Here is a 9,945-nt window from a genome sequence, read left to right on the forward strand (position 1 = left end):
GTCCTGGACTTTTCTTAGCTGGGAGGTCTCTTATTGCTGTTTCTATTTCAATGCTTGATATGGGCCTGTTAAGATAGTTCAACTCATCTTGGTTTAGTTTTGGCATGTCAATATTTGCTAGGAAGAGGTCCATTTCTGTCAAGTTCTCAAACTTATTAGCATAAAGTTTTGAGAAATATTCCCTTATAATGTTGTGAAAATTGGTTGTTTCCGTGGTGATGTTTGCATTCTCATCTTTGAGTTTATTTATTTGGGTGTTTTCTCTTCTTTTTCTGATAAGATTTGCTAAGGTTTTGTCAATTTTGTTAATTTTTTCGAAGAACCAACTCTTTCTTTGTTGATTCTTTCTACAGTTTTTTTGGATTCTAATTCATTTAATTCTGAATTAATTTTAATTATTTCTTTCCTTCTACTGGATTGGGGTTTATCTTGCTGCTCTTTTGCAAGGAGGTTCAGATATCTCATGAAATTGTTGGTTTCAGATCTCTCCAATTTGTTGATGTACGAGCTCAGAGCTATAAACTTGCCACTGAGTACTGCCTTTGCTGTGTCCCAGAGGAGCTGGTAATTTGTGTGTTAATTTTTGTTGAATAGCATAAACATTTGAATTTCCTTTCTAATCTCTTCCATGACTCACTCGTGACTCAGCAGTGTGTTGTTTAGCCTCCATGTGATACCGGACTTTCTTTGGTGGCTTTTGGTGTTGAGTTCTAATTTTATTCCCTTGTGGTCAGAGAGAATGCAAGGTATAACTTCAATGTTTCTGAATTCAGACAAGTTTTTTTGTGGCCTAAAATGTGTTTTATTTTAGAAAATGTTCCATGTGCTGCTGAGAAAAACGTGTATTCTGATGCTGCTGAGTGAAATGTTCGGAAGATGTCTGTTAAATCTAGTTGATCTATGCAGCTGTTTAGATCTGCGGTTTCTCTGTTGAGTTTTTGCAGAGTTGATCTATCTAGTGGGGACAGTGGTGTGTTAAAATCCCCAACAATTAATGTCTTTGTATCTATATGGGATTTGAGGGAAAGTAGTGTTTCTTTGATAAATTTGGGTGCTCTGTTGTTTGGCGAATAGATATTTAGAATTGTAATATCCTCCTGAAGGAGAGATTCCTTAATTGGTATGTAGCCACCTTCTTTATCTCTTTTCACGAATTTTAATTTGAAGTCTATTTTATCTGATATTAGGATTGCAACTCCTGCCTGTTTATGGGGGCCGTTTACTGGGTAGATATTGCTCCAGCCTTTCAAATTGAAAATGTGTTTGTTTTAACAAGCAAGATGTGACTCCTGAAGGCAGCAGATAGAAAGTTCTTGTTTTTTAATCCAACTAGACAGTCTATGTCGCTTAATTGGGGAGTTAAGTCCGTTAATGTTAAGAGATAGGACTGAGAGGTGTTTGGGAGTTCCCTCCATGTTTTCCACCTTCTTGGGGGTTGCTAAAATTGAGTTCTTCCTATGGTTATTGGATTCTCAGTTTGGGTGCTGTTTCTCTGTTAATTAATCTCATAGAAAACATGAATTGTATGGTGAGAGAAGTTTATGGTTCTATTACTTGTTTTAGGAAAACAATTATGCCTTTTGTTTTCAATTATATTTCTGTGGGAATGTGAACTATTCATTGATTTAACTGTGAAAGTTGATAACTGTTACATTGTATCAAGTTGATTCCAAGTTGTATTTGAAAATTGCACATTTAACACAAATATGCTTCCACTTTCTTCCACCACATAAGTAAGGTAATAGTAAAGCAAAGCTTGGTGTTAGTGGCTCATGTGTAGAATCCTAGAAACTCAGGAGGCTAAAACCTGAAGATTTTGGTTCAATGTCAGTCTAAACAGACAAAAATGTGAAAACTTATCTCCAATTGTCCAGCAAGAAGGAGAAGATGAGAATGTGGCTCAAAGGATAGAGTGTGATCAGCCATGAGCAAAAAGTACAAGGAAGACAATTAAACATTGAGTTCAAGCCCTTAAAATGACATAGACACATAAGACAACAATAAAAAGTACCATGAACATCAATAATGAAGACAAAATAGTAGAAAATATCGTGAGAAATGTTGCATAAACAGCTGGAAGACAGAAATCATTTGACAGAATTTTGATTCAGGAGAGGGAAAAATCAGTCTCATTGGTACAATCTCATTGTACTCATTTGTGTTGAAACCTGGCTACTGGGTAACTTGTGAAAGAGTAGATTGGATTACCTGACATAGCAGACATTGCCTGTGACTGACTATGCACCATCACACCCTGCAAAAATCTAAAATTGTGCTTGCTAATTTAAATAAAACCTCATATTAGATACTATCTGGTACACACAGACTGGGGTCCTTATTTTGAGGCTTCAGACTTATGTGAGGCTTTTTTAAATAACCAGTCCTGTTGTACCCCCTTTCCTTTGTGCACCTTTACCTTACAAAACTGGCACCAAGCCAAGGCTTTGAACTAGACAGCACGGCCTTCATTTCTCCCTTTCTCCAGCTACAACTCTTTTCACATGCTATCTCTATCTTAGTATTAGTTGTTTTCTTACTAATCCCCACCAGAAAACTCTTATATTCTTGTAAATGCACTATAAATATTCTAGTTCAAAAAGGGATTAAAGGTTTACCATTGGGTGAGGCTCTCATCTGTAGGTTTGCTCCCTAATAAATCTGTGCTACAATATCACTTTTTTTCATGTCTTTTGAGTCTGACAAATGATTGATTAGGTTTGATGTAATCCCATTTATCCAGCCTTACTTTCGAAGTTTTGACCTGTTCCAAGGAGCCCTCGTGTTTCCCCTAACTCTTCCTGTAAAATTCTAAGGTATCGGGACTTACATTGAGGTCTTCAACCCATTTGGAATCGATTCTCGTGCAGTAGGATATATAAGGATCTAACTTCAGTTTTCTGTGTACAGATAATTCCATCAGCACAAGTTTTTGAAGAATTTGTCTTTCTTCCATCCTGTGTTTCTGGCTCCCTTATCAAACATTATGTGCCTATAGGACTGCATTCATTTCTGGGTCTTCAATTCTGTTCTATTGATGGAAATATGTGCTTCTATTGAAAAGAATGGCATTACCACATTCCTGAGGAAATTGACTACTCTGTAAACTGAAAAGCAAAATTCTAAGTTTAGAAGATAAAATTGAGGAAAGTTTTGAACACATGAACTATAATATATAGAAGAAAATGTGGGAGAGAAAAGATAAGATGAAAAGTAGAGTAGGTATCAATTGAAGAACTCATAAACAATTACCAAGACTATACAAGGGAGCTGGTGTAAAGCTCAGTTGTAGGACTAGATTAATATATACAAAGCCATGGGTTCAATCTCTAAGAAGACCTAATAATAAGTTAATAAATAGTAATAATAAAATAATTACTTGAAATAAATGCTTTCTTATTAGAGAGTCCTGAATCCTAAAACTGCAAACAAAATACCCTCAATTCTTGTATCCAATGACATGAAACTACAAGAATGAAGAGGAAATAGTTTACCTTTTCTCTCCTTTCTTTTCCTTTCCTGTTTTCTTCTTTTCTTTTTTCCTTTGGCACTACTGGTGCTTGAACTTGCTAAGGCTTTGACCACTTTAGATTATTTTTCAGATGAGGTATTACTTTTTGGCCAAGCCTCCCTTGAGCAATAATCTCTTACCTATGGCTTCCACAAATGAGAGATAACAGGGAAATTACCCTATATCTTGCTTTCTTTTTTGTATTTTCTCACGACTTTTTTTGGTCAGAACTGGCCCTGGATATCAGTCTTCTAAATCTCTGCCTTCTAATTAGCATGGCGTAGTTAATCTAAAGGTTGGACCCATACTATTTTTCATTGTAAACATTCAATATTGATTTCTATTTTCTAGATATCATTAATTTCCGTTGAGGTTAGTATGGATCTTAATGATGTTATAAGAAAAACAAAGAGAATTCCCTTGAATAGTTTTTTCAGTTTCTTTAAATATTTATAGTATGATATTAAAAGTAGGACATTAATATTTCACAAGTACCTTATGCAGACTTCAATTTTTTTAATGATTTTGTGCACACATTAAGTTCAGTATAATTTTATCAACTCTATATGAATAAATACCGACACGTTTCTTTAAGTCTGTCTCATGCTTCCCTTTTATAATTAAACCCACTACTTCCCTTGGTCCCATCCCAAACCTGTTTCATCCTGGAAACCAAAACATTATTTTTTTTCTGATTTCTAGGTCATGCAATAAATAAGCTTTTAGGATTGCCTTCAAATCTATGGTAGATTATTGTCTGTTGTTGTATGCCTTCATATTGTATTGTAGTCACTCGATTAGCCTTTTGGTTCTGTTATTAGAGAAGGTAGCACAATTCGTTTCCCATTCACATGAAGAAAGCCTGAATTGATTTCCATTTCTTTAACTAGAGGAAGTAATGCTGCTATAATCCTCTGTGTTTTGGCCTTTGGGTGAATGTTACAGCTTATTTCTATGAGACAAACCTGAAGAGCTCAATTCCTGTGCTATACTCTAGGTGGTTGCATATTTCATATTCTAGGAACCTGTCAAAAGGTTTTCAGAAGTGGCTTTCCCATTTGAGATTCCTGCCAGCATCCAGTTTCTCTGTTTATTGACAGCATTTAGTATGGTCATTATTGTATTATGTGCAGTAATTCTCATACATGTTTTATGATGTCATTTTTGTTTTAATGTGCACTTACTTAATGACTGATGATGCCTTTTTTGGGCATATTTTTCGCAAGATATATTTTACTAGTTTCTAATTGATGTTCTTTTTAACATAGTTTTTGAGAGTTCTATGTAGAGTCTAATTTGAGGCATTCTTCAGGTATAGGATTTGCAAATATTTTATCCTTGACTATGGGTACACTTCATCAACATTATCTTCATCATCATTATCATCGTCATTATCATCATCTGTTGGGTCTTTGTCAGTCCCACGAAAGACGGACGGGGTCCGAGGAAAGGTAAGTGCGGCAGCTCACCCTTTACCCAGCCTCCCTCAGCCGGGAGAACAATCAGACCCAGCAGGAGGTCAAGTCAAGCAGGAAGAAACTCGTTTATTAACACAGAGCAGCACTTTTTAAAGCAAAAAAGAGCAGGTGGCATGGCAAGTGAGGAAGAGGAACCAATCACTGTCAAGGTCACACGCTATCATGAACCTAAGCTTCCACGGGCTGGTTACGCACTGAACATAAAGCAAATTGGGCTCTGCCCACTCAAATCCCTCTCAGCACCATCTTTGCTGCCCCTGTGACCTACAATAATCATCACTATCATCATCCACATCATCATCATCATCATCATCATCATCATCATCATCATCATCATCATCATCATCAATATTAGTAGTATTACTACTATTAGTTTTGTACATGTATGTATGGTCCTGGGACATGAACACAGGGTCCCTGAGATTAGTTGCAATTTGTTAACAATATACCATTTCAGTCATGCCTCACTTTTGGCTTTTTTGCTGATTAATCAGAGATAAGATTTTCAGGGACATTATTTTGTGGGCTGCCATCAAACAGCAATACTCACATCACAGCCTACCAAGTAGTTAGGTTGAGATACATGAGTCCCCTGCTCCCAACTTCTATTCACTACTTGCATATGAGCTTTCACAGTCTAAATTATTTTATACTTTTTTGAGTTCTACTATATCAAGTTTTCCTTTCCTATAATTTCAATGCCAAATTTAAGTATGCTTCATCTCCAAAATTGTCAAGGCATCTTCCAATGTTATACATTTACATCCCTCTTTTTGTTTTATAGGCCAACTTCAAATCCTGCTTGAAGTTAATATTTGAATAAATTATTTTAAGTCAATGTTCGCTTTTTAATTTTCTACAATGTTGTCTAACCTATCACCACTTATTAAAGAGAATGTCACTCCACAAGTGTTTGGTTTTACACTCTTATTAAATATTCCTTGATAATAATTATGTGGCTCTAATCTGGTGCCCTACAGACACATTGAGCTGTATAATCTTTCCTCTACAAATATAACAATTTTACAATAACAGCTTTAATATTGGAAAGAGAAATATATTCAAGTATATTTTCCTTTGTTAATGAGTCAAAGAGTGATGGTCAGGTGTTTTGAGAAATTTTCATAAACTTATAAATAAAACTGTGACGCTTGGCACTGTTAGCTCACGATTATTTTACTAGCTGGATAGGATGCTGAGATCTGAGGATTGCAGTTCAAGGCAGCTGGAACATGAATGTCTGTGAGACTCTTATCCCCAATTAACCACCAGAGAACCAGAAGTGGCACAGTTGCTCAAAGGGTAGAGCACTCACTCTGAGCTGAAGAGCTGAGGAACAGTGCCCAGGCCCAAATTTGAAGCCCCGTGTATGACCCCCAAAAAAGGGGGGGTGGGGACAATTAATATCTTTGCTCAATTGTATCCTCCAATACATAAAAAGTATAAGTCTCCATTTAGTTAGATTTTTGCTTTTATATTCAGCATTGCATAATTTTCAATAAGGGTGAGTCAACAACACTTTAATACATTTTGACAATGTGTGGAGATGGCACAAAGAAATTCACAGAAAACAGATGAATAATAAGGGGCAATGGGAATGGAGAAAGACAGAAATGGGTTAATCAAGTCCTAGATCAATATGTGAGTGTGTAAAATATTTCAATGAGATTTCTTTGTACAATTAATATACACCAATTAATAAATATCTTCCAAAGGCATTGGTATTCAAGTATGTCATAAAGGATAAATACAGATTTTGTGGTGAAATGAAAGATAATGAGAAAATGCATACTTATAGTAATTGTGTAAATAAACTAAGAAATATGGTCAAGATTCTGAGGGCTCATGGCTCAATAGAATAGAAGGCCCTTGGTATTTAAGATAAGACTAAAATGTTAGACTTCAGCCTATCTTTAAGACTACTTAATGCTATTGCCTTTTGAGTAAGTATTCTCTTTATTGTTGTTGTTGTTGCTGGTGGTGGTCTTGGGCCTTGAACTCTGGGCCTGGGCGCTGTTCCTCATCTATTCAGTTCAAGGCTAGGTCTCTACCACTTGAGCCATAGCGCCACTTCTGGTTTTCTGGTGGTTTATTGGAGATAAGAGTCTCATGAACTTTTTCTGCCCAGGCTGGCTTTGAACCACGATCCTCATTTCAGCTTCCTGAGTTGCTACAATTATAAAATGATCTACCAGCACTGGGCTTTAATCAGCATTCTTAGTACAAAGAAAAAATACAAGTGATTTGGAACCAAGCTGTAGAAGGCTACCTTTTTGGCTTCAGAAGAGAGCTGCCTGGTATCATATGAGTAGATAGATTTAGGAAAAATTGAACATATAAGTCCACATGGAAGGCTACAAAACATTTTAGTGAAGTTCCAAAAATGATAAGGACATGAATTGCAATAACTAGCTTGGTAATAAGGGACATGTTTAGGAGTTCTGTATCTATTGTTACTGTTGTAAATGTGCAACGTCATTTTATTCATTTTTGTTGTTGTTGTTTCCTTAGTATGTTCTTTCCTCTATGGAATATCCCCTGTTGTCACTTTACTCGATTTTGATACCCTGCATCTTGTATATACATGTTTAATCTGGGGAGGGTAAAGGGAATTACAAAACACTGAAACAAGGAAACAGGATGACCCATTGCAACACAGATACCAATAAGACTATATTGGAAATGAACCTTACCACTTCATGCTGCGAAGAGTGGGGAGAAAGGAATTTGGGAGCTGGGGGAGGGAAGGGATAGTGGGATAACAACAAGGAAGGAAGTGGTAATAATGATCAACAAGTAATATACTCATTGCCTTACTCATGTAACTGTAACCCCTCTGTACAACATTTTAAAAATAAAATAAAAAAAAAGTAAAATCATTAAAGACATGTTTGGTAAATAAAGTAAAATGCTAACTTACAGACAAATGAAAATAATAATAATCAGATATGTCTATATACATGTATATATACATCTGTATATACATATATATGTATACATATATAGGTATTTGTGTATGTACACATATAACTATGAATATATATATATATATATACATATATATATATATATAATTCATACACACACACACACACACACACACAATTCTTGATCCCTTTTTGCAGTGAGAGGCATCTGGGCTGATTCCATATGTTGGCTACAGAAAATGCAACAATGAACATGATTGTGCTGGCAGCTTCAGTGTGGCCTTGTTTCTGCTCTATTGGATAAATGCCCATAAGTAGAATTGCTGGATCATAGGGAGCTTTCTATTCAGTTTTGTGAGCAACCTCCATAGTGTTTTCCAAAGTCGTTGAACAAGATTACATTTCCACCAACAATGTAATAGAGTTTCCTTTGGACCACATCCCTATCAGTATCAGTGATTGTTCGTTTTTTCATCATGACATTGTAACAGTGGTGAGAAGAATCTCAATGTTGTTTGGATTTGCATTTCTTTAAGTCATTATCCCATATATTAATTGGACTCTTGTTTATTTGAGGGTTTATTTGATCTCTAAATATGGGTTAGTTATGTAATCCCTGGTCTAATGCTTAGCTAGTAAATATCTTCTTCCATTCTATTCTCTTTCTATATACCCTGCTAACTTTTTCCCTTGCCATGAAGAAACACTTCAGTTTGATGCAACTCTATTCACCCAGAAAAAATGATATTATACCATTCATAAGGAAATGGAAATACTTGGAACAAACTTATATTAAGTGAAGAAAGTCAGACTCAAAGAAATATAGGTTGCCCGATTTCCCTCATTTGTTGTCTTAGAATGTGCCTCTAATTCTACAACTTAACACACTTGGATGGTAAAAGCGAAAACATTGCATTTGGACATGATAAATTACATGGGATTCTAAACATTTATACAGTGAGATCAAAGGAGGATGATCTTTGGAGAGGATCACAAAGGCTCAATAACTATATGAATATTATCATATAAAATAATGTTCATCAAATTGATCTCCAAGAAATGATAATGAGAGGTTTTTTTTTTATTATTTTGCTTTTTCCATCTGAATTCGGATGCTGTTATTTTGTTTTAATTTCTGCACCTTTGGTTTTATATATAAGTTTGGAAAGGTAAAGGGGAAACACAGAAATGGTGGGACAAAGGGTAAACAAATGTAGCAGTGCCACTCAATAGACACTACCTTGTAAATGAACTATACAACTTAGGGGGGAGGGAGGTTGAAAGGGAAAAACTGGGAGAACATGAGGGAAGAAGTGACACTGTTGAAAAAGAAATGTGCTCATTATCTGACTTATGTAATTGGATCCCTTCTGTACATCATCTTTACAAATTAAAATGGACCTCATTAACAGGCCAGAGTAGTTATATTAATATTAGATAAGATTGACCTTAAATTAAAATTGGTATAAAGGTAAAAAGAGACTGAAAGGACATTAAATGTTGATTAAGGAAACTCTCAATCAGGGGGATATAACAATGCTAAATATCAATGCCCTGAATCCTAGATCTCTCAAATTCATCAGACAAATACTACTTGCCCTAAAAATATGCATACATCCAAACACATTGTTGGTTGCTTGAACACATCATTCTTACCTCTAGACGGGCCATCCAGGTCAAAATCTAGCAAAAAAAATCAAAACCAAATACCTGGTTTGACAAGCTATACCTAACAGCTCATGGAACGTTCTCCAAAATAGATCATATCTTAAATCAGAAAGAAAATCTGTGAAAATTCAAAAATAAAAATAAAATTACTCATTGTATCCTGTTAGACGACAATGGGACCAAATTAGATCTCAGCATCAAAAAGCATTACAAAAAATTCTGAAACTCACAGAGACTGAATAACACATTGCCAAATCATCAATGAGTCTCTGAAGACATATGGAGGGAAGTTCCAACGTTTATGGAATTCAGTGGAAGTGAACAGACAAAATACTACCTCCTGTGGGACACAAGAACATAGGCA

This window comes from Dipodomys spectabilis, unplaced genomic scaffold, assembly GCF_019054845.1.
Source record: "Dipodomys spectabilis isolate Male_0828 unplaced genomic scaffold, ASM1905484v1 ptg000033l, whole genome shotgun sequence".
NCBI lineage: Eukaryota > Metazoa > Chordata > Mammalia > Rodentia > Heteromyidae > Dipodomys > Dipodomys spectabilis.